The sequence below is a fragment of the Dromiciops gliroides genome, chromosome 1 (genome assembly GCF_019393635.1).
Source record: "Dromiciops gliroides isolate mDroGli1 chromosome 1, mDroGli1.pri, whole genome shotgun sequence".
NCBI classification, from domain to species: Eukaryota; Metazoa; Chordata; class Mammalia; order Microbiotheria; family Microbiotheriidae; genus Dromiciops; species Dromiciops gliroides.
The window spans coordinates 521,021,479-521,048,389 of record NC_057861.1 but is presented as its reverse complement, the minus strand read 5'-3'; the positions used below and the strand labels follow the sequence as shown (position 1 = coordinate 521,048,389).

The following is a 26,911-nucleotide window of genomic DNA, read 5'->3' as shown; positions in this document are numbered from 1 at the left end:
GAGAGTGGCAAGAACTCTCTTATTTACTGTTCATTATTAAATGTACTTAATCTACCTGAGTCCTTGGGATGTAAACAATTTGATCGGAATACACTTGGATTCCAGCTGTCACTGAATTTAGTTAAATCCAGCTTTGCAATGAGCATGTTGTAGGTGAAAAACAACTTGAAATTCTATGAAACAGCATCTATTTTATTATCACCACCATGCCCCAATGGGACACTCAAATGAATAATTAGACCCATTAATGGAAATTTATGAACTATGCTTGTGTAGTGTTAGTTAACATGCTGACTTTGGCTAAGCATTTATAGCTTTGTTTTACTTAAAACCATTTCCATTAAATCTGGAGAGATTTTTTTTTTCTGTAAAAAGAGGAGCCCAATATTTTGAGCCTTTCCTTGAAGACTATCTGAAAATTCAGGATGCAACTATGATGTTACTCTCTCATCATAAATTAGGAAACCATCCGACACTCAATTGCCTGTTTGGATATTTTTATTACTTAGGGGTCCATTTATCCTGATGAGTCTCCCCACTATGAAGATATCTACTCACTTGTATTCTGTATTCATTGGATTCTATATAGTTGAGTAGTTTTCTCTGTGAGGGTATCTGAAGGCATACCTGAGGTGGCCTTTAGAAGCTCATTCTATCCATGGGGTGGTTTTATATAGATCAAATTCACCTGAGAATTGTTATGTTTCCAAATCTTTGTGGGGAGAGAAGGAAGGTGTAGTAGCAAGAATGCTAGGACACCAGTTTTGGAATGGGAATCATAGGATCATAGATTTATAGCCGGGAGGGATGTTAGATGCCACTAAATGTAACGTTCCCACTTTCAGATGAGCAAACCGAAGTTGAGAGAGGTTGACTAAGGTCATAGAGAGTTGGTAAGTTTCTGAGGCAGGATTTGAACTCAGGTCTTTCTGACTCTCAACACTCTACCCACTATGTCACCTAGCTGTCAGAAAACCTAACTTTGAGTTCTGGTTTGGTCATTTACTACCTGAATGACCTTGGGTAAGACATTTTACTCCTCTGATCCTCAGTTTCCCCATCTGATGGAAGGGCATGGATGAGAGAATTTTGAATGTCCTGGCCAGCCCTGATAGCCTGTGATTCTCAAAAGCAATATTTCGATGTAATTAGACCTCAACTCTTTCTCAAAATCTTGTAGTCAATTGCAGCTGGACAAATTACCCAAAGCAGGAAGCAGTCCCAGTCAAAAATATTAACAGGTCCTGGGGAGCAACAATGTCTTCCGACAAAATATTTTTTTACACCAGGATCAGAGGCAGCATATCGAGTTAGATGTACGGCAGGTCTGACCCAATGACGTAATTTTTGAGTTTTAGAGAGGCTTCTGTCCTAATTATTGTGACAACTTCTCCTGATTCCAGGTTTTGCATAATTCTCACCTCTTCTTTGTAACAGAAGCATATTAGATTTTGCAGCCAGACATAGCATGATCTAACCTCTGCTTTCTGATTTGTTCATTTTTTTTCTCTTTAGAATTTCTCAGCTTTTTTAAAAAAAATTCTTTTGAAAGGCCATTTAAAGATAGCAATAAAACCAAGGATTTTCTGGTGATAGGAGACAATGTTCAAGATCTCTGATGAAGATGTTTCAAATACAGGTAACAATAATACATAAATTGACGTTGTGGTTCAGGGCACGTCTGTATATAATGCCCTCTGTGGGAAATATTGACCTTGGCAACTTCAGGTCAATAAATTTTGATGTTCACTTCAACCAAAATCAATAGCCATTTATTATCTACACATAAAATGATGCCTTTAAAACTAAAATCAGTGGTGGGAAGGTGTCTACTTCATGTCCTGGTGAGCTCCATTATAGACAGTATAATATTATTAGGAATCATTCATTACTGTCAGTTGCTTTTTGATCTTGTATAGGAGTATGACACTCTTACTCATGATTCAGTTAACTTTTATTCTGCTGGAAAGATAAAAAACATTTCTCATTCTTTTCTGGCCATTAGTACATGAAATGGTATATTCATTACATAAGGACTAGGGCTTTTAAGCTATCAAAGGAATCTTGTTTCGTCAGCTGAAGTACATGTATTATTCCTTGTTGTGTGTTGGTACAGAGTGACTCAAAGCAAGATTTCTTGTAATCCTCTGAGGGAACCAAACAGTTGTATATCTCATTGTTCTGCCTTACACTATTAAAGTTTCTTATTTCTTTTTTGTTATTCACCTAGATCTGACTCATGTTCGTTGGTTGAGAAATTTTTTTCTTGGTAAGAGACCTTGAAAAAAATGACTGTAATGAGAGACAGTGGCACAGTAGGGGAAAAAGACCCAAATTCTGGATTTAAAGATAGAAGACCTGGTGTGTCATGCCAGCCCAGATGTTTGCCACAAGTGTAATCTTGGGGAAATGACTTCATCTAATCTATAAAATGAGGAAAAAAACATATTTATACTACTTTTTGTGAGGAAAGAAGTGCTATAAATGTGACCAATATTATTGATTTTTGAAGGGAGAGAGTTGGAACTATAACTTAATCAATGTAGGGAACTCCCAGTGAGCAAAGTCCTTCAACTGCATTTCAGAGACTCCTACCCAACTAATCGGTACAGTATGGGGTAGTGCATTTGTCAGGACTGAATATGGAAATGGGTGGTTCCAGTTTCAGTCATATCAGTCAGGAAATTTCCCTTGGTATTTGTCTAATCTTCTAATAAAAATACCCCAATTTTCTCACTAAAAGAGGTACAAAAGGGATCACAGACACATGTATGGCTCCTATATTTCTATCACAAGAATGGTGTGAAGAACTCTTGACCTAGAACTTTGCATCACTTCTATGTTTACATAGCATTGTTAACACTTGATCTAGCCCCAAACTTTGAATCATCAATTTTAAACTTTTGTGGTTCAGCTTTCGATATTTTGGGTTGTTTCTTCCTATGGCAAAGCAATTTTTAACAATTGATTTGCACATATTAATGATTATTTTTCATACTGTTGTAAGTTTAGTGAAAATTACTATCCCCCATTTTATGATGGGGAACATTGAGGCCCAGAGGATATAGTCTGGAAAGCAAAGCTGCTGATTATCACCACTAAGGAATAGGATGTAGACCCAGAGGCTAATATCCTTTGTGTCTTTTTAATTCAGGGAGGAGAGCAAGGCTTATCACCAGATTGGCTGCCAGGTGATGATTGCTTTAGCCAGAGTAACTCACCTATTAAGGCATTGTGTGTGTGTGTGTGTGTGTGTGTGTGTGTGTGTGTGTGTAAGTAGTTGAAAATTGCATTCGTAGAGAGAGGAGAGACAATAATGAATCAAATATCTTTAAATATTGAAATATGAGACTCAGATTGAAGAAAAACATCTGTAGTTGGTGTAAGCATGAGGAGAAGTTAGAATTTTTCATTTTGCCATGAAAGTGTTATGAAGAAGTCCAACCAGGCTAAACTAACTCTTGAATGATATCACAGCACAACGCTGAAGTTTGAAATCATGCTAAGGAAGGGACCATATTTTTCATTTTGTTCCAGAGATCCCATTTATAGGCATGTGTACCAAGAGGTCAAAGACAGGAAGATTTCATAGACACATAGACAAAAATACTAATTTTTTTGTGGAAGCAAAGAGTTGGAAACAAAATAGATGCCCACTGTTTAGGTAATTTTAAAACAAATTGTGGAACATGAATGTAACAGAATTTTATTGTACTATTAAAAATGAGGGAGAAGAATAATTTAGAGAATCATGGGAAAATTTGTATGAACTGATCCAAAATTATCAAAGTAAAATGAGGAAAACAATATACACGATGACAATAATGTGAATGGAAAGGACAATGTAAAAAGAAGCTGAGCAATGTCTAATTATAAGGATTAAGTTTATCTCTAAGGAAGAGATGAAAAAATACAACTTTTCCCCCATCATTTTTTTGAAGAAGCAGGGTACTATGAAAGTAGACCATTGCATATACTGTTATATTTGGTTGATATGTTGGTCGGCTTTACTGAATTTTCCCCCCTCTATTTTTTAAAATTGTTACAAGGAATGGCTTGATGGGTAGGAAAAAAAAGAATATATATTCAAAAATGAAGGTGATGTTAAAACAGAAGCTATTAATAAAAATTAAAAAACCTTATACTGTTGGATTTTGTCATGATAAATATTTGATGAATTAAATTTGTTGAATTGAAGAACACCTGTCAGAAACAGCCAAGAAAATCCAACTTGCTATACATTAGTTGGAACAGAGGCAGAAAAAGGGATACTGAGAATAAAATATCCGAGGACACACCTGCACATACACAGACACACAACTCTATCACCTCCCAAACAAACTAAAGACAGTCAGGTTACCATTACTCTGTAGTTTAAGTGACAACAGTCCTAAGACTTCTAATACTGATGCTTTCTGTGCCACAAAATCTATTATAAGACATTGAATACTTTGTTTTGTGGAATTATTTTACCCAAGGTCATCAGTAAGCTAACAGTCTGAGGTAGTATTCAAACTCAGGTCTTTCTGCCTTAAAGTCCAGTCTGCTATCCACTAAATTAGCAAGCTGCCTTTTGTGTATCTATTTTGGAAAGTGAGAAAGGGAAACATTTTTGCCTGGATTTTTTTCATTAACTTTGAGGAGATTAGAGTTGAGTTCCAATATCTTACAAGAGACTAACATGTAATGCAAGCATGGTCTATAGAGAAGTAGAGATGAGTAGTTCATGGAAAGATGACATCGATAACAGTGGTTCAGGGGAAATAATAATCTCTTCCTTCTCCATTTTAGGCCAGGTGAAGAGCAAAAGTGCTCCTCACTAGTCTCATTCTTCCTGACAGTCAGAATTCTGACATGGAAAAGACCTTTTCCAAACTGAAAGTTCAGCAACCCCATACAGAAAAAGGTAGGAGATATGTAGACAAATTAGGCTTAGTTTGGCTCTTGATAACAACAACAACAACAACAACTTTAATCATAGAGCAATTACTTTTTTTTTTTTTTGGCGGGGCAATGGGGGTTAAGTGACTTGCCCAGGGTCACACAGCTAGTAAGTGTCAAGTGTCTGAGGCCGGATTTGAACTCAGGTACTCCTGAATTCAGGGCCAGTGCTTTATCCACTGCGCCACCTACCCGAGCAATTACTTTTTACTCTTAAAATGAGTGAGATATTATTGTGTAGTGTAGTATATAGGACAAAAAGACCTGTGTTCAAGTCTTGCCACTTACCTATACTAGCTATATGACCAAGGGATAGTCCCTTAACCTCTCAATGTCCCCAGACAACTGTAATAAATGATACTGCAGTTGTTGACCACCATTATGAATACATTTTTCATTGCAGTGCCTCTGTTTTGTCCATCTGTTATACTTTGAATTCTCTCCCTCATTACCTCTGCCCCTTCAGAATACTAGTTTTCTTCAAGACTTAGCTGCTTTCTTGGACTGAAGATTCAGAATGAGATACACACTTTTTGTAATTGGCCAAGATGGGAATTTGTTTCGCTTGACTATGTCTATTTGCTACAGATTTTTGTTTTTGTTGCCCCCCCACACTTTTTGGGGGTGGTGGTGGGAAGGAATGAAAATAAAGACTTGTTAATCGGAAGAAAAATTTTAAAAAGACTGAGCTATGGGAAACCTTTCTTGGTCTTTCACTTTTCTTTCCCTCCCCACTAGCTGCTAGTACCTTCCCCATTATGGTTATCTCCCATTTATTCTGCATATATTTTGCATATTTTAATCAAATTTACATATGTTATATCCCCAATTCGAATATGGGTTTCTTGAAGGCAGGTCTGTTTTCACTTTTGTCTTTGTATTTCCAGTGCTTAGCACTGTGACTGGCACATAGTAAATTTTTAATAAATGCTTATTAGTTGGTTGATTAGAGGTAGTTTCCATTCTGACTGTTATCTACATAGATTAAAAATCACAAATTTAGGCCAAAGCAAACAAATAACAAAACAAAAACAAGGTGTATGGAAATTGTGTCTCTTTGTCCTTACATTATTCAATTCGTGTGTGTGTGTGTGTGTGTGTGTGTGTTTTGGGAGGCAATGAGGGTTAAGTGACTTGCCCAGGGTCACACAGCTAGTAAGTGTCAAGTGTCTGAGGCTGGATTTGAACTCAGTTCCTCCTGAATCCAAGGCTGGTGCTTTATCCACTGCATCACCTAGCTGCCCCACATATGTGTGTTTTTAATATCTTTTACATCAGTTTATCTTTTGTATCAGTCTCACAGAAATGTAATGTGGAACGGTTGTTAGACGATCAGCTTTGGAATTAGGATGACGTGAGCTCAAATCCTGCCTGATGCACAATTGCTTTGAAACTTAAGCAATTCATTTAACTTCTCAGTATCCTCAGACAAGTGTCCCTAAAATTTTAGGTTGCAGAGAAGTTGCTGGTCTGATTTGCAGTGGTGGATGGAATTTCCTCACTGGGAGTTTCTTCCATTGATGAAATCTGTACAGGTCTGTTCCTCCCCATTCCCAAATGATTTCATCTGTGAAGCCTAAGAGAAATCACTCTAGGAGTTTAAACAAGATCACCACATGCCAGCTTCTACCAGCGTAGGGGCATACACCACTGGGTGTCAATGTTGTCCCCTCATAGCCTGGAGCTACCTAGGGAACTGCTGATATCCCAATCCAACTACTTGAAGCAGAGGCAGAGCCTAGGCTATTGCAGAGACTTGGGCTTCCACTCTGGGTCCCACTAGGCAGCAAAGAATAGGGAATTGATTAAAATTTTTTTTTTTAATGAAGGACTCTTCTGGCATTATGGTGAAGACCATAGACCCCTTGTAACAATAATGTTTTTAAATGCATAAAATCAAACATACAGCACCATGAAGGAAACGACTTGTGTTGAAATATAGTTATCAAAATGTTAAAAAAAATCCACAAGTCCTCATACTCCAGGTTTAGAGCGCCAGGCATAGAGGATGGTCCCACTGAGGCATAACCGTAGGCTAAGGTCAATGCCTTCTTGTTCTATCCTTGCCTGCTACAATCTTTCACCAATAGTTTAAGGATTTACTGTGGTGGTCTCTGATGAGAGCCCTGGCAGACCATCTGTCTTCATTAGCAATGTGTCTTGCCTTTAAATAGAACCAACATTTGAGTAACTGGATGTGGACTTAATGGCTTCATAGCGTATCTTGCGCAGGGCTGACATGGGGATCATTTGGCTATTGACATTGTAAATCAATAGATAACCTCAGCTATGTAATTGGCCACATTGTGAATGCCCCAGACTGCTATTTAAAGCCAAGTGCACTGTACTCCCTGGAGTGAAACATGGCAGTATAAAACCCCCTGAATAAACTGGAACTATTGAGTAGCACTGCCCCGAGACTGGAAGACTTGCTTTACTCCACTTAGCCTACTTGCATTCATCCAGTAATGTGGCTTTTACATTTTCTTTGCCCACACAGCCAAAAAAGGCATTATAAGAGACTTTCAAAGACAGTCAGAAGTGGCCTAACAGGGAAAAAGCATGAGTTAAGCTCTGAGACATGTCAACTGATTATCTGAAGGTACCTCCCAGAGGACATTTTTTTTTTCTCTATACAAAGCCTACACCGTAGCCACATTTCCATAAACTGGAGCAGCCCCATCAAAGTTGTGAATCTGCTCCTCAAGCAGAATTTGTTCTCTCTCGTAAGCTGGCAAAATTGGGCACAAAGGACTGAAGCTTGCATTAGAGATGGATGAGCTAGTCTATTTAGAGCCCTTAGACTGCTGAGCAGAACTAAGACTTGTAGGGCTCTGATTCAGTTATAAGGGAACATCACCAAGTAAAGAGGTTTAGCCCTGAGAACACTTCATACTCTATCCCCAGTTGTACCCTCATGCCCTTAGTCTACAACAGTTTAATCTGAGTTCTGTGGGAAGATGAAGGCGGCTCTCCTCTCCTCCCCCACTTCTGTATGGTGTACCCATCATAACACACAGCCTCTCTTTGGGAGTGACATATGAATATAGTGCAATTGACCTGGTCCGCAGGCAAAGCGAATATTCTGCCGGCAAATACATATCCCTAGGATTGGTGACCTTGGAAAGTCAAAAGTAATACTTCAGAAACATCAAGCACTAAAAGATGACTGGGGGAAGGGGAAATCAGGTGCCTCTGTAGCCCTTCTTGTACTGAATCCACGTACTTTTCTGAATGAAGGTGACGTGAGGAGTCCTCGGGGACTGTTTCTTTGCCACTGGATAACGCCTAGCGGGGTGAATAACCTTGGGACTTTCCTGTATGAGTTCCCACCCATGATCTGCTTTATAAACCAAACACAAAAACAACAGGCAATTTGTCAAGAAAGAAACGATCCTGAAACACAAAACCACTTAGTATTTGTTCCTTAAGTTAGAAAGGGGGCATTCATTGGTCCAAGGAGGGAAAGATTTTTCAGGGTTATTTGAGGGAGGAGGTAGAATATTCCTGCACAATACATTGTCTGTGCATTACGTGATGACATTAAACTTGAATGCAATACCTGGGGTGAAAGGGGAACCTTTCCTGGGATGTGAGGAGACAATAGGAACCACTGTATATATAGGAGTATCCTGAGCATGCAGCTACTGACATTAAGCCCTAACTCTGGTGACTTTGGGTTTGTTTTTGTTTCTTTTTTCCTTTTTTTCTTTCTTTTCTTTTCTTTTTTTTTTCCGGGGCAATGAGGGTTAAGTGACTTGCCCAGGGTCACACAGCTAGTTAAGTGTCAAGTGTCTGAGGCTGGATTTGAACTCAGGTCCTCCTGAATCCAAGGGCAGTGCTTTATCCACTGTGCCACCTAGCTGTCCCCCATTTCTTTTCTTTTCTTTTCTCTTCTTTTTTTTTTTGGAGGGGCAATGAGGGTTAAGTGACTTGCCCAGGGTCCACACAGCTAGTAAGTTTCAAATGTCTGAGGCCAGATTTGAACTCAGGTCCTCCTGAATCCAGGGCCAGCACTTTATCCATTGCGCCAGCTAGCTGCCCCCTGGGTTTGTTTTTAAAGCACAGATTTCCAGCCACAATGATAGCTAATCTTCCTTGGATTATGTGCCATTATATTAACCATAAAAGACTCCATAGATTCCATGTTCAAACTTTTTACTTAGTGCAAATAATAATAGGCATTTATATAGTGATATTCATTTGATGAAAGGCAGTATGACATAGTAGATAGATAGATGGCCTTGACCTGGCTTCATTAATAATAATGATAACAACAATAATTGGTATTTATATAACCCTTTAGGGTAGCTAGGTGGTGCAGTGGATGCAGTGCTGGGCCTGGAGTCAGGAGGACCTGAGTTCAAATCCATCTTCAGACACTTAACAGCTGGTGACTCTGGGCAATATGTATGGGCATATATAAAATAAGGTAGGAAATGGCAAACCACTACAGTATCCTTGTCAAGCAAACTCCAAATGGGATCATAGAGCATCAGACATGATTGAAAAATGACTTAATATATAGCACTTTAAGGTTTGCAGAGTGCTTTAGAAATATCTCATTTCATCCTCACAACAACCCTAGGATGTAGGTGCTATTATTATCTCGATTTTACAGATAAGGAAACTGAGGTTGACAGGGTTAAGTGATCTGCCCAGGGACATATAGCTAAGTCTCTGAGGTCAAATTCGAGCTCAGGTTTCCCAATTTCTCATCCAGTACCCTAGCCATGACACCACTTAGTTATCTAGGAAGTTCTATATTCAAATTCTCCTTTTGACACAAACTGACTTTGTGACCAAGGGCAAGTCTTTAACCTCTCAGTGTCCCAAGCAACTCTAAGTCTATGAGTTGTTCAGGTGATGGATGACCTGCATTGGTAGAGGGAATTTCCTCAACTGGAAGATCCTTATAACAATGAACCACAGGTCTAGTCCCTGTGCCTATGTGTTTACAGAATGCTTTATGTTCATTATCTCATTTGATCCTCACAAGACCCTCAAGGATTGCTTTAGTTATTGTAACCTGCATTTTATAGATGGGAAATGGTGGTTCAGCGAGGTTTAAGTGACTTGTCCACAGCCACGTGCCACAGTGTGAGAGGTAGGATTCAAACCCAGGTTTTCCTGATGGTGAGGTGAGTACCCGCTATCTGACACTACCCTTCAATAGCATGCAGTGTCTTAGTTTAATAATGTGCTGTCTTTCATCTATAGAGATGGTTTTTACTGATTCTTCATTCATTCACCATTATGACATAAGTATGTTTTGATTTTCTTGATAGATTTAACATTTTTTCACCAAAGGTAATGGTTGTTGTTTTTTTTTTTGGGGGGGGGGGCTTTGCGGGGCCATAGGGGTTAAGTGACTTGCCCAGGGTCATACAGCTAGTAAGTGTAAAGTGTCTGAGGCCAGATTTGAACTCAGGTACTCCTGAATCCAGGGCTGGTGCTTTATCCACTGTGCCACCTAGCTGCCCCCCACCAAAGGTAATGGTAAAGGACTTTGTATTTTTCATTTGAACTCAGACCTTTCTGACTTCAGGCCCAGAGCTCTGAGCTATGTACCACCTAGCTGCCTAATGACTGGTTGGGGTTAGAGGACAGTTCTTGGTCAAAAAAAGATACATATTTAGCCAGGCCACAAAGTGATCCAAAAATTGATCTTGGCCTTATTGGCCTCTTTATCTAACCTAATGAGCTGATTAGCCCCCAGATTTTTTCAGTTACAGTTAAGCTACAAAGACATTTTGAGCAATGTTTTTTTTTTTTTTTTTGCCCTGATGGAATGTTGCATCTGCACCCTCAACAAGTACTCAGACACAGTTTCTTCTTTGACTTAATGATAGATGATAACGAAATCCAAGAAGCCAAGAATCCTGAAACTGCTTTGAACCAATTGATAGTTGATGGTTTATTCTTTACTTTATTTAATCTGACCTTTGAATTCAGGGACCAAAATGCCAATCCAGCATTTGTGGAATGTGATATGTATAGGGAGCACATTTAAGCCATTTCTTCTCTAAAGTCTCAGTTTTTCACTAGTAAAATGGAGATAACAAGGCCAGTAGTCCCTATCTCCAGGAATCACAATGGGCCATAGAACTGGAGTTGGAGGGAGCGATCTGGTCCAGTTTCCTCCTTTTATAGAGGAAGAAACTAGGTCTTGGGGAAGTAAAGTGACTCGCCCAAGGTCGCACAGATGGTAAGTGCTAGAGGTAGTCTGTGGTGAGGATCAGATATGTGAAGATAACATATGTGAAGAGGATTACAGATTTAGAGCTTAGAAGGAATGACAAGAGAAGTCATCTAGTTGAATTTTTTTTTTTTAAATAACAACAATAGTTAGTGTTTTTATGGTATTTTTAAGGGTGTGCAAAGCATTCTGGAAAGTAGGCACTCCCATTTTCCCCATGAGGAAAATGAGGCATTCACAGGTGTAAGTGACTTGCCCAGGGTCACACAGCTATTAAGTATCTGAAACTGAATTTTAATTCAGATTTTCCAGACTTGAGGCCCAGTGCTCTACCCATTGTACTTCCTAGCCGATCAGGTCACAGATAGTAAAAAGTGGTGTAGCTTGGATTTGACCTGAAATCCTCTGGTTTCCTGTTTTGTAACCCTGTCCCTGCTATAGATCTATAAATACCAGAGAGTTTTGGTTGCTATTATGAAGACTCTAGTGAAAAAATGGCATAAAATATATGAATTAAAAAGCTTCAGGAAGAGAGGGGCCCTGTTTTATCAAAACGGTACATTTCTCAGCACCCAGCACAATGTTCTGCATACTGTATATGTTTAATTAATGCTTGGTGATTGTAGAATGAATGAATGGAAATAGTACCTAAGAGAAACCCTCTGTTATAATGCTAACTGATGTTATGAATCCAAGACTAAAAGAAATCTAGCTCTTGGGACAGATATCTCTTTGTAAAGAAACAGAGCCTTCTCAAATTTATAAGGAGTATACTTTATCAACCTAACTGTAAAATTCTTCACTTGTTGGGAACTGAATATTTGGAGAGGAGAATTTGGCCTTTATTTTTAAGGTTCATTTGCTCTGCACCCTTTTGCAGCTGGGCCCAAGACCCGGTCTTTTCTACATTAGCATGTGGGGGCACTTCTTAGGGGTTTTGCTAGCAATTAATTTATTTCTGCAAAATCCACCCTGATAATAGAAGCCTCTCCTTCTGCCTTGAGTACCTGGGCGAAGAGATGGAAAACAAAACAAATCTTGTTTCCTTAGTAAATGATCTCCTGCCCATCTCCCTCCCCTTGATTCTAGTCTCAGCTCTGTTAATCAACCAATGTAACAGGAAAGTACCTCTAAAATGTTTTCTTACAGCTTAAGAAAAAAAGTAGGCCTCTGGTATCATTTTTCATCACAAAGAAACCTCCTCTTCTGTCAATATTTCATATTGTGGTAATGTTAATAATGCCTTAGATCATAGGCGGGGGGCTTTCTTCTGAAGAGCTTGCCCATATCAAACCTGATTCTCTGGGGTCCTTAGTTGTTAGTGAAGGTTCAGGACGTTCTCTGTGTCCTCTGCTTCTTTTATGTTGGGAAGGAGAGGAGAGCCACTGTTCATTTCTTGTGCATAAATTCAAGCCTAAATATAATGAGTCTGTGCCCATGGGCATCCTGGGATATTGCCTAAAGGGCTGGGGCCTTGGGAAAGAAGGATATCAAGCATCTGGTTTCCCTTTCCTCCTTCTGAGGATTGCTGTTTGGTAGAAGCATTTCTCTCCTACATGGATATGCAGGCAGAGTGGGTTATGGAGCCACTTCCATTCCCTGAAGTCAGGCTAGGGGAAATAGGAGAGAGGTCTAGAGAAATCTCCCTTCTTCTAGGATGGCAATTCAGTGGTGCTCTAATTGTCTTAGAGTAGAGGGTTGTGGTCAATATTTTTGGATAAGTTTTTCTTTAAAGGGTGTTCGCTCTTTAGGACACATCTGCTCATCTGCTTTCCTGATAGCCCAATGTAGCAGCTTTGCCTAAGCCTTTGGTATAGATAGGGGAACTGAGCCACAGTGCAAATTCATCTATGTGTGTCTGATCGTATAATTGGTAGTCAGAGTTGAAATAAATTCTCATTCCATTTTATTATACCACTTCTCCTTGATTTTATCTTTGATACAGGCTTTCTCAGATTTCCAAAGATTTGGATCCATATTCTGGATACCATTTTTTTGGGGCAGGGTACTGAGGGTTAAGTGACTTGCCCAGGGTCACACAGCTAGTAAGTGTCAAGTGTTTGAGGCTGGATTTGAACTCTGGTCCTCCTGAATCCAGGGCAGGTGCTTTATCCACTGAGTCACCTAGCTACCCCATCTGGATACCATTTTGTGGCAAGATGGGGGTCAGAAGAATTCCCAGAGACATAGAATCACTGATTCTTACAGTCAGACAGATTCTCAAAGGGTATCCAGTCTATCCTATGCATGAAAAAAAATCTTCTCTATAATGAGTCTGACCAGAGGTAATACTATTTGAAGACCTCTCTTGATGGGAAAATCCCTACTTATTCCCATTCAACTTTTGTACAACACTAATTATCCAGAGATTTTTTTTGTGATTGGGTAGAGTTTAGATTTCATCCATCATTGACCCAGTTCTGTTACAAATTTGTTTTTTGGTTTTGTTGTTGTTGTTGTTGTCGGTCAATAAGGGTTAAGTGACTTGCCCAGGGTCACACAGCTAGTAAGTGTCAAGTGTCTGAGGCCAGATTTGAACTCAGGTCCTCCTGAATCCAGGGCTGGTGCCTTTATCTACTGTGCCACCTAGCTGTCCCTTACAAATTAGTTTTAACCTTATATAGAAATTACTTTACTTTTATGGGCCTCAGAATTGAAACCCAGATTTTCCTGATCTGAAGTCCACCACTAGTTGCCTAGATGGCAAAAGGTAAGCATGCATATCTACCATGAAGATTGCCAGGTTTTCTAATGTAAATGTAACCACAAACATTTACCTATTTCCCTATTTGCTGAGTGCATTTTGGAGTGGCCAATCTTGTCTGCTGGCTCTACCTCTACCCCAGTAAAGGTTGTTGAAACCTATCTCTGATATTTCTTTAGTTGCAAACTAAAAATAGTCTTTAAGCCTTGTTTTGAAATGTCCCCCTCACCGCAGTATTCTTGGCATAAATAGGGTTTCCCAGAAAGAAAATTGCTAATGCCTATGGAGAAAAGAGAAGTAAATTTGGCCGGTCCATATTAGGACTTAAATCTGGGGTCTTTTTTTTTTTTTAAAGTTCTGACCACATGCACACATCAATACATGTTTAAACTGCTCTTTCCACCCTTTCATTCTTGTTTTGTAACATTGCATCCTTTAATAGGGGATAGGGACTGGACCAGTGATTTCATTGGTATAGGGAGCTGCTGCATAAGGAAACATCTTGTATCTATGTAAAGCAATACCATCTGTGAAACTTTCAGTCTTAGAAAGGTGCCTACAGTACTGAGGTTAGTGCCTTACCCAAGGACACATGGCCAGTGTGTGTCAGAGTCAGAACTCGAACCCAGGTTTTCCCAGCTTCAAGACTGGCTCTTTTTCCACTCTGCTTTTCTTCCTTTTAATAAAGCTGAGAAATCACTCTCCTGCTCCCATCAAATCCAAAATCATTTTTCTTTCACTTGGGGTGGGGTGGGGGAGACATGTTTTTGGGCATGCACATTTTAAAAATACTAAAATATTGCTTTCAAGTTAAAATAAAATTAAAGAAAATTAAACATAAGAATTTGCAGACGGTTCATCTGCAAACCTATCACTCTGTTACTTTGGCATCATCTGGTATCTATGAATAATCAGAGAGCCCAGGGTTCATGGATACATAAGCCGGCTCCTTTATTAACCATGGTGACTTAATGGATGTCCTAAGCAAATGAAAAACATTCTGAATTATTCTTTATAAACTGAATCAAGCTTCCCAGATGGTAGTGACAAAGCCAAATAGGGAGTTAATGGTCTACTTGAGCACCTAGGAAATATGGGGGGGAAAACACCCTTAGCATAGCATCTTAACCTGAAGGCTGTGAACTTGCTTTAAAAATATTTTGATAACTGAATTTCAATATGACTACTTTCCTTTGTAATCCTATGTATTTTTTAACATTTAAAATATTATGCTGAGAAGGGGTCCAAAGGTTTCTTCTGACGGCAGAGGGGACCATGCCACACACACAAATGTTAAGAAACCTTTCAAAGGTTGCACTGAAATATATAAGATATTCCGGTGAAGCACAGTCCCTCTGTTTACTTGCAGAGGTAAAGTAGTTCTCTTAGCTATATGACTCATAAACAAATAGTGGATTATATAGTGCTTATGCAGTGGGCCAGTGGGTTTCCTCTTTTTTGATCCCTTTTCAAGCTCAGAAGCTAAATAGTAGAATGAAGTAGGTCTGGTAAATATCATAGGTAGAAGAAATCAGACATGGATTCACTGAACCACAACTTCCACCAAAGCAAAACTTCTCTGGAAAGCTGGAGTAACAGAAAGTTAACAGACAAGCGAGTAGGGACCAGAGATCAGGCAGTTCAATTTGGGGGGTTAGGCAGCTTCAAATGAGGGTGGTGTGAAAACGGTGGAAGGTCACACACATTAGCTGGCTTAACAAGTAACAGTATACACAAGATTTCAATGTCAATTCTATCATCTATTGAACGTCTACTATATGAAAGGTATGCTGGGAGCAAAAGAAGATACAGAGCTGAGAAATAATGGTAAATGTTTGTATAGTCACCTAGGGGTGAGAGTGCTGGGCTTGGAGTGAGAAATCCCTGAGTTGAAATCATTCCTCAGTCCCTTTCTAGCTGCATGACTGCCTAAATTCCTTGCTCTCAGTCTCAGTTTCTTCATCTGTATAATGAAGGTAATAATAGTGCCTCTTTCACCAGGTTGTTGTGAGGGAGATGAAATAATTTATGTAAAGTGTTTTTCAAACTTTAAGCCATCATATATAAACGTTAGATATTATTAGGCAGTATTGAAAAGTTTTCATGGACAATCTCATTTGAGCCTCACAATGTCTCTGAGGTATTATTATGCCCATTCTACATTTGAGGGAATTGGGGCTTGGTGAGATTGAGTGACCTAACACCTTCATGTAGCTAGTAAATATTGGAGACTGAATTTGAGCACAGGTCTTTGAAGTGCACCACTCGATCCAAGATACCATGTCATCTTCCTAAGAATTGGTTCCTGATGTCATGCTGCATGCATATAGGCTATGTGAAGCATTAATGTGTGTGTGTGTGTGTGTGTGTGCTATCTTGGCTATAATGCTAAAAGAGAAGTTATAGATCCAAGAGTAAAGGATGTTTGAATAAATTTGATTTAAAAAGCACAGACGTCTTATTTCAAATGTGAATAGGTATTATCTCAGTTTTCAAAGCGCAGACTCCAATATTTTGAAAAATCCATTCTGTGAGTTTCTTGGTTGGCATATGGAAATGAGGCCCTTTACAGTTTTTCCAGGATTGGGCATCTCCAGGGATAATTTCATTAATTAGAATGGATAATATTTCCAGAAAACTGGCAAAGCGGAATGAGTGTTGGACTCATATTCAGGGATACAGGTTCAAATTCTACCTCCAACACTTGCTATCTTTGTGATCCCGAATAAGTAACATAATTGTTCTAGGACTCAGTTTTCTCATCAGTAAGACAGGAATAATACTAGTACCTAAATCCCAGGGTTGGTATGAGGACCAACTAAGAAAATATATGTAAAATACTTTGTCATTTTTAAACTTCTATATAAATGTGAGCTATTATTAGCAGTTCCCTTCTTAGATTCCACACATCTGTTCTGCCTTTTATCTCAGTCGAGTTCTTGTAACCCCCAAGTTAAAACCATCCCATGAGTTCACATAACCATTTTCTATCTTTATATAAAGTTCTCTAGCTATAATAGCTCTCACCCCAGCAGAGTTCACACCATTATCTACCGGTCCAATACTAGCTACAGCCTCATGATGAAAATCTTAAAATCAGGTTGTCTTTTGTTGTCCCTTATTGGTACAGAGCATTTAACAATCATCATTAACATTCGTAAGTGCTTAAGGCACTTTCCTGTCCCCTTGCCAGAAGCCTTCTCATCATGGACAGGCTTCTTCTTCCTTGACTTCTGCTCTCACCAGGACTACCATCACATGAAGAGCCCCCGGCATCCTTGTTCACTTCTCGTCTGGCTCCACTCCTGACACCTCAGACTTTTCCACCTCCTCCCTAGCAGCCTTGTTCCTATGTGGGGTCTATCCCTCTGCTCCCCACTTTCTAGGTCTCTTTTGGATGTTTTCTTCCCTGTTTAGAATGTAAACATCCTGAAGGTAGGGTCTGTCTTTTTTTGCTTGTATCATATTTCTAGTCTTTGGTAAAGAGCCTGACATATAGTAAGCATTTGCTAAATTATCTTTCTGTTTAAGATGTATGACAGCCTTATAAAAAAGGCTCCCCATTTAAGAACTGAGGTTCAGGGAAATTAAATGAAATACCCATGGTTACATGGTTTCCTGACTTCCAACTAAGTCTTTTTTTCCAATTTTTTTTCAAATAACAAATCTCTTATTTTCATTCTTTCCCATCCCCTCCTCCATCCCATTAGAAAAAACAAAAAAAGGAGAAACAAAAAGAAAGCCCTTGAAAGAAATATGCATAATTAAGGGAGTAAATTCCCATATTCATCATATTAAAAAAATTCTCCTTCTGTCCTCTGAGTCCATCACCGTTCTGTCAAGAGGTAACTAGCATGTTTCATCATTGGTCCTCTGGGATCATAGTTGGTCCTTTCATTGATCAGAGTTATTAGGTCTTTCAAAGTTGTTTGCCTTTATGAGGTTATTGTTATTTTACAAATTATTGCCATAGTTCTATTTACTTAATTTGACATTGGTTCACACAAGTCTTCCTAGTTCCTTGGAAACTCTTCCTTTCATTATTTCTAATAGCACAGTAATATTCCATTACATTTATGTGCTATAATTTGTTATACAACAATATGCAGCCATTAAGTCAGATATACCCACAGAATGGAGCAGTGTGCCAGAAGGAAGAAAGGAAGGAAGGAAGGAAAATAAGCTTTCATTAAATACTAGGTGCCAGGCATTGGTGCTGAAGGTTTTGCAAATTTTCTCTTAGTTGATTCTCACAATAACTTTGGGAGGTAGGAACAATTATCCTCATTTTATATTTGAAGAAACTGAGGCAGACAGAGGTTGAGTGACTTGCCCAGGGTCATGCAACTACTAAGTGTCTGAGGCTGGATTTGAACTCTAGTCTTCCTTAGAGCCAATGCTCTATCCACTATGACACCTAAGTGCTTAGGAGGCCTGGTTTCTACTTAAACACATACCTGGTGTCTCTTTCGATAGCATATAAGCTTCTTGAGAAGAGGAACTGTTTCATTTTTGGCTTTGACTTCACAGTGCCTATCAACACATTTATTGTTGTTGTTCAGTCATTCAGTCATGTCCAACTCTTTCTGACCCTGTGGCCCATATTGTCCATGAGGTTTTCTTGGCAAAGATCCTGGAGTGCTTTACAATTTCCTCCTCCAGTGGATTAGGCAAACAGAGGTTAAGTGACTTGTTCAGGGTCACACACCTAGTAAGATTTGGACTCTAGTCTTCCCTAGGCCCATCATTCTACCCATGGAAATACCTAGGTCAAATCTGAGATCAGATCTGAACTCAGGTTTTCCCCACTCTAGGCCCAGTGCTCTAGCCACTGAGCTATCTAGCTGACCCGGTACCAGTACATAGTATTTAATAAATAGTTGTTGATTGACCAATAGCCACTCCTCTGTGTAATTTTGAAAAATTATTTAACATTTTAGTTTGGCCTGAGCCAGATGTTCTGCTAAATTCCCTTAATAATAGATAACATTGGGAGGCAGCTAGGTAGGTGGCATAGTGGATAAAGCACCGACCCTGGATTCAGGATGACCTGAGTTCAAATCTGGCCTCAGACTCTTCACACTTACTAGCTGTGTGACCCTGGGCAAGTCACTTAACCCTCATTGTCCCACAAAAAAAATAATAGATAACATTTATATAGCACTTAGTACTTCTATGTGCCAGGTACTGTGCTAAGTGCTTTACAGTTATTATCTCATTTGATCTTCACAACAATCCTGGGAGGTAAATATTCTTACTATTTTCCCCATTTTACAGATGAGGACACTGAAACACACAAGTTTTAAGTGACCTATCCAAGGGTCACAGCTAAGACTAGTATGATGTTGGATTTGAACTCAGCTCTTCCAGACTCCAGGCTGAGTGCTCTATCCACTTTGCCATTTAGCTCTAATTTCAATAATACTCTTCTTTTAGTTTTGTGATCATATCAACTAGGACCAATTGCCATTTGCTTTCAACTGGTGGCTCCCTGGCCAGGCCTCTTTCTCTAAGGAAAGAGATATATACATTTTCATTGACTTGGAGGGCCACATGCTGCTAGCACTTAATCTCACATTTGAGTTTGTGTAGTCAAAGAATTTTAAACTTCCTAGCCCAGCCAGGGAGTCCATTCCTTTATAAAAGTGGGCCTTCTCATTTATGTATCCTGAATACAAATTCAGAAAATTAAGGCTGCTAGATTTCCATAAATAGCGTGATCCTGACTTCCAAAACACAACTTTAATTTAAGGCAGTGATAATTTGGGGAGGAGGGGGAGTACAAAGACTTCTTGACTTGCTATCTGAAGACTTGGGCTTAAATCTTAACTTCCTATATACTGTGTGACCTCCAGTTGCTAACCTTTTCTGAGTATATCTTCTTTTTTGTAAGATGGGTGGAGAGTTATACAATGTCCAGTTATCTCTTTCTACAGTTGATAATAATGCTTGTACCCATGACATCACAGGGATGTTGGGTGACTCAAGCGAGCTAAGAGATGTGAAAGTTCGTTGGAACCACAAAGGGCTAAATAAATATGTGTGTTATTATCATAACTCCATTTTTAGGCTTCAATCTGTATTCAGATACCATCAAGTCTTTCTCTGTAGATGGATTGCATTTTTCATAAGTCCTTCAGAGCTGTCTTGGATCTTTGCATTGCTGAAAATAACTGTCATTCACAGCAGACTATCTTACAATATTGCTGTTACTTTGTATATGGTACATTTCACTTTGCATCAGCTCATGTAAGTCTTTCCAGGTTTTTCTGATAGCATCCTGCTCATTATTTTTTTTAGTAAACTACATTTATATAGTTATAACTTCATTATTAAAGAAAGAACATTACTACTAGTACTAGCTCACATTGATGTAATGTGTTTTTTTGTGTGTATGTGTGTGTGTGTGGGGCAGTGAGGGTTAAGTGACTTGCCCAGGGTCACACAGCTAGTAAGTGTCAAGTGTCTGAGTTTGGATTTGAACTCAGGTCCTCCTGAATCCAGGGCCAGTGCTTTATCTACTGCACCACCTAGCTGCCCTGACATAATGTTTTAAGGCTTAGAAAGTGCCTTCTTCACAGAAGTCTATGAGGTAGATGGTACAAATATATTATTTCCATTTTACAGATGAAAGAATTGAGACTAGAGTATTGAAAATGCCCTGACCCTGGTCACACAGCTGGGTTAGATGTTGCAGCTGAGATTTAAACACAAGTGCTCAGAAAGTACTTGAAGTCAGCGTAAACAACCACTTTGATCTTTAATTGCAAAACAAATGAAAAAAAATCAGCAAATATATTAAATTTATTTTCTAGGAAAAAATCATATATAAAGAAATAAAAATAACACATGGAGGAAAGAACTGAATTTGAGGACTTTAATAGGTTATGAGGTATATGATAATTTGATAATATAAGCCTTTCCCTCCAGAATTCTTACTCCAAAATCCACACACAAACTTGCCCCCACACACCCATACCATTTATAGCTATAAACATCTGGGTCATAGTATAGAGATTACATTAAAAATGATTAAGAACTGTAAAAATGATTCCAGAACTGTATACAGATTTGACAAAGAATATAGATTTCAAATTTTTCTTTTTCTTGCCTCTCTGGGACTATAGAATCACATATTAAGAGCTGAAAGGTACCTTGGAGACTATTCCAACCCACTCATTTTTACAGATGAGGAAACTGAGGCCTAGAAGAAATCATATTAAGATATTTTAATTAATAAATGATAGAATTTTACTTATAAATATAGATATTAAATTAATATGATTTAATAATTAACATAATTTAATTAACATGGTATGTTAATATATTAATGCAACCTAAGGATTTACTAGTTGGAAGTTAAGGAGGCGCAAGCATAGTATAGTAGAATACGTTCTGGATTTGGAGTCAGAAGACTTAGAGGTGGGGGCTGCTAGGTGGTGCAGTGGATAGGGCACCGGCCCTGGAGTCAGGAGGACCTGAGTTCAAATCTGGCCTCAGACACTTAACACTTACTAGCTGTGTGACCCTGGGCAAGTCACTTAACCCCAATTGCCTCACTAAAAAAAAAAAAAAAAGAAGAAGACTTAGAGGTAAATCTTGACTGCCACTCATAACCTGTGTGACTTTAGGCAACTCCCTTAACCTGCCTGGGCCTCAGTTTTCTCATCTATAAACTGAGAGGGATTAGACTATCTGACCTCTATTGTTCCTTCCAGATCTAAATCTCTGATCTGATAACAAGCTTTAAATGTTGAATTAAAAGTATTTTTTTTTACTGATTCTTCATTCCTTCATTTATTTATTCATCTATACATTCCCTTATTCCTTCATATATTTACTTATCCATTCATTTATTCATTTGTTACTATCATTTGCACGATCGCAATGGTGGCATGTACAAAAGAAATTTCACTTTTCGTCCCTCCTATTGAGCTCTTTCATCTTTGGCCTTGTAGTCATTCTAGCTTCCATTCTTCTTAAGCATATCTAATATTATCTTCAGTCACTGGAAGTCTGAATATCGCAACCTCTGTGACCTTTCTGTACTTCAAGGCAGGCTGCAAAAAGTCTGATATACAACTGGGAATCCCTGAAAAGGTCATCCAGGCCACTAGCACTGCAGGCCAAGGGTAGAAAATTGGTGCAGAAGGTCATAGACATTGGAGCCTGTGGAAGCCATAAAAGCTTTCACCTTGAAAAAAAAATTAACCTCTTGTGACATGTAACCAGAAGTCCACAGGTAATTGCATTTTACTGGAATCAGACCCAACAAGTACTTTATAATTAAAGATCATGCTGGTTTCCTTTAACATCACTTGCAACCTAATCATGGACTTGGAGCTCCTCACAAATACAGGGGCTGTTTAATATTTATTGAGCACCTGCAATTATCTTTTGCATTCTGTCATTCTGGAAATCCTGTGAGGACCCTAATGATAAGGATGATAAAAGTCTCTTAATTTCTTCCTTTCTCCCTCTCAACTCTCTTTTCTTCATTGTCTTCCTCTAGTAGAATGTAAGCTCCTTGAGGGAATGAACTGTCTCTCTTTTTACTTGTTTTTGTATTCTCAGCTCTTAGCACAGTGTCTGGAACATAGTGGGTTTTTTTTTTTTTTTTGTGAGGCAGTTGGGGTTAAGTGACTTGCCCAGGGTCACACAGCTAGTAAGTGTCAAGTATCTGAGGCCAGATTTGAACTCAAGTCCTTCTGAATCCAGGGCCGGTGCTCTATCCACTGCACCACCTAGCTGCCCCAAACATAGTGTTTAATAAATGGTTTATCTAGGGGCAGCTAGGGGGCACAGTGGATAGAGCACCGGCCCTGGAATCAGGAGGACCTGAGTTCAAATTCGGCCTCAGACACTTAACACTTACTGGCTGTGTGACCCTGGGCAAGTCACTTAACCCCAATTGCCTCACCAAAAAAAAAATGGTTTTTCTAATCTGATTTATATAGCACTTTAAGGTGCACAAAGCATGTTAAAATAGTATTTCATTTAATCCTCACAACAACCCTGTGATGTAGGTGCTATTATTATTTCCATTTTATAGAAACTTCCATTTATAGAAACTTATCTTTTAACCAAAAATATAGATATAGAAAAACAGTAAGGTATTTGGCTTGATTCTTGATTTCTCACTGTTGAAGGGGAAGTGGGATACATCAAAGTGTCTTATAAAGTCTCATAAAGGAAAAACCTCTCTTCTTCCCACTCCCCCCTTGTTCTTATCTGATTTGAATCTAAATGCTAAACTTCAGGAAGGAATTTGCTGACTTGTAGCCAAAGATCCAGGTAAGTGGCTTCTCTCTCTGAAAGCATTCTGTGTATATATATATATATATTTCTTTCTTTCTTTTTTTTTTTTTTTGGCGGGGCAATGAGAGTTAAGTGACTTGCCCACGGTTATACAACTAGTAAGTTACAAGTGTCTGAGGTCAGATTTGAACTCAGGTCCTCCTGAATCCAGGGTCGGTGATTTATCCACTGTGCCACCTAGCTGTCCCCAGTATTCTGTATATTTAAGAGAATATAGTTATTCTACCTTGGAGAGGCAGCTTGGCATAGTGAATTGAAGCTAAGAAGACTGGGTTTAAGCCCCACATTTGATATAAACCGGGTATTATAGTAGTCTTCTAATTGGTCTCAGTGCCTCAAGTTTTGATTCCTTCCAATCCTTCTTCCACTTAGCTGCCCAAATGAATTTCTTAACTCATAGGTCTAATCGTGTCACTCCCTGTAATCTCCAGGATCAAGTATAAGGGGGAAGGAAATAAGCATTCATTAAGTGCCTATTATGTGCCAGGCACTGTGCTAAGTGCTTTACAAATATTATCTCATTTTGTCCTCACAACAAATCTGGGAAGTAGGTGATATTATTATTTATTTATTTTTTTTAGTGAGGCAATTGGGGTTAAGTGACTTGCCCAGGGTCACACAGCTAGTAAGTGTTAAGTGTCTGAGGCCGGATCTGAACTCAGGACCTTCTGAATCCAGGGCCAGTGCTCTATCCACTGCGCCATCTAGCTGCCCCAGTAGGTGATATTATTAAATTTTGTTTATTTTTTTTGGTGAGGCAATTGAAGTTAAGTGACTTGCCCAGAGTCACACAGCTAATAAGTGTCAAGTGTCTGAGGCTGGATTTGAACTCAGGTCCTCTTGAATCCAGGGCCGGTGCTTTATCCACTGCGCCATCTAGCTGTCCCAGTAGGTGATACTATTAACCACATTTTTATACATGAGGAAAAGGATGCAAACTTTGGTTAAGAGACTTGCTCAGGGTCATGTAGTAACTGAGGCTAGATTTGAACTCATGTCTTCATGACTCCAGGTCCAGTGTTCTATCCACAGTACCACTTAGCCACCCCTTGTTTGACATATATGTGTATGTGTGTGTGTGTGTGTGTGTGTGTGTGTGTATACAAACACACACACACACCCCTATACAAACTTGTCCCTTTCTATCATTTGTGTCTTCTTACACATTATTCTCCTCCATGTACTCCATGATACTGGCTGAGCCTTAGACATGACAATTCATTTTTCACCTCCCTGCATTTGCTCTTTCCATTGGAATAATCTCTCTCCTTATTTCTGTATCCTAGTTTCTCTGGTTCCCTCAAGATTCAGATCAAATCTCGTTTTCAGCCAGTGGTCTTTCTGGGTGACCCTTTCTCCTATTGCTAGTATCTTCCCATAGAGATTATCTTCCGGGTTACATGCTATATCACTTATCTATCTGGAGTCATTTGCTTTAATACAAATGCCTCAAGGGAGGGACTGTTTTTGCCTTTCTTTTTATCCTCGCTGCAGAACCCAGAGCCTAGTACATAGTAAGCTGTTAATAAATGCTTGTTTACCGTTGACCCACTGGCTGACTTAACCTCTCAAAGTTCTAAAACTGTAAAATGCATGAACTTGGTAGGGGAAATTTCCTTATCCAAGTGATAACCTGTGGTCCTATATGAATGAATCAGAGCTCTACTTACTATCTGGAGGCATCTATCTATAGGTGGTGAATAGAGTGCTGGACTTGGAGTCAAGTTGAAGACTTCAGTTGAAATCCATCCTCACACATGATCATTGTGTGATCCTAGGCTAATCACTTAACCTTTCTGCAGCAGTTTCTTCAACTATAAAATGGGGATAATAATAGAACCTACCTTGAAGGTGAGGATCAAATGAAATTTTTGTGAATGTTTAGCACAGTGCCTAGCACATAGTAGGTGCTTGCTAAATGCTTATCTCTTTTCTTCCTATCTATGTTCTACCCCAAGGAAAATACTCATAAGTGTGCAGGCAATGGGAACAGAGTGGCTCTATGGAGAACCAAGTTTAAGTCCAGGATCAATGTGAAAACCTTCAAATTTCTCATCATTATTTTCTTCACTATTTTTCTTAAGCAAATGTATCCCAGCATTTGGATGTTCCAGTGTCATATACTTAGAATTATTAGCCCTTTTAGAGATCAAGGTAAGTGCAAGTTACTATATTAGGCTTTCCTGAGTCCCTTCAGTAGCCGTATCTTCACCACCACCCTCCCCCATTACCTAGTATATTAAAAAAAAATTTTTTTTTTTTTTTTGCTGAGGCAACCAGAGTTAAGTGACTTGCCCAGGGTCACACAGCGAGTCAGTGTCAAGTGTCTGAGGCTGGATTTGAATTCAGGTCCTCCTGACTCCAGAGCCAGTACTCTATCCATTGTGCCACCTAGCTGCCCCACCTTGTATTTGTTTCTCCTGAGAGGATATAAATGTCTCGAGAGTAAAGCCAGTTTCTTTAGGTCTTTGTACCCATGGTACCTAGCTCTTTGCCTAGCATATAGTAGATGCTTAAATAAGTACTTTTTGATTGATAAGCATTTTAATTATTTATGAGATATTGAAAATGGGAAAGAGCTATGTGTCATTCAACAAAGGAGGAAACTGACATGACTTAACCAATATCACACAATAAGTAATTATAGGATGGACTTTATTCAACCCAGGCCCCCTAACTCCTTGTCTAGTGTTCTTTCTGCTTCCCTAAAACCATCTCACTGTGATTTGGGCATGCATGAAATGAATGCTGTGAGAGACCTTGTCCCTAGTGCTGATGGGAAATCTGCTTTCTTAGCATCCATTGTGGCTTAGCCACAATGACATCTATCACCCTCCCTCTTCTATCTGTATTCTCAGAATTCATCAAAACAGAAAGATTCCTCTTTCTTTTCTCTGTTGCTATAAGGGAGAAATAGGACAAACAGCCTATGGCTTTGGATTCTCAACAGTACTGTCAATTTGAGACTTTTTTTTCAGGTCTTGGCTTTTAAATGACAAGGCCATTTATAAGGTACTGAACATTCTTAAGGAAAGCTGAAGATTTCTGCCCAAATCACTGGGTGGGCCCATAGGATTTTGTTGACTAATTATAATAATAACAGTAGTAGTAAGCTTAATTTTGTGTAATGGGGAAGAAAGTATGCTTCTAAAGCTTAAAGGGACACCTCCTATTACTAAATGCCTTGTTTTATTTGACTATATTTCCAAAGGCCTTTAATGTGGCAGTCCCTAAGTAGTTGCTATTGAAAGTCTGAAAAAATCAATAAAGAGCCTAAAGAGATGGTTCTGACTGATAATCCTTTCAACTAGGGGAACCTGTAGCTGGTGGGTTGTTTGAATTCCAGGAATCCTGAGCTGTCATAGGGTTCATTCTAAGTCTAATACTAAGATGGTGGACTCCTGTGAATTAGGGGGGCCACCAAGATGCCTAAGGAAGGCATACCAGACCATGCTGGTAAAATTCTTCTGTATGTAAAACATCTATATGATTTGGCATAGGATCAGTGGGTGAGTGGTTGGGGCATTTCCAATCCATGTTTGTGAGATAGGAAGACTCAGAGTTAAAAGAAAAATCAATTAATACAAGAAAAAAAGCCCTCTCACTGCAGTGAAGGATAAAGGAGACTTATAGGCAAACTAGAGGATCAAAAACTGTTGAAGGAAACTGACTCTCAGTGTCAAGGAATGGCACAAACAACTCTCCTGGCCTTTCTTTGTCTGTAGGTTTTTGTTTTGTTTTGTTTTTGT

At 39.0% G+C, this 26,911-nt stretch overlaps 1 protein-coding gene across 1 annotated transcript in view; it reads right to left on the bottom strand.

The window, feature by feature from the left end:
• The window catches only part of RORB (RAR related orphan receptor B), a 272,313-nt gene that overhangs the window by 141,901 nt on the left and 103,501 nt on the right, over positions 1–26,911 (bottom strand). The window lies entirely within an intron of this gene.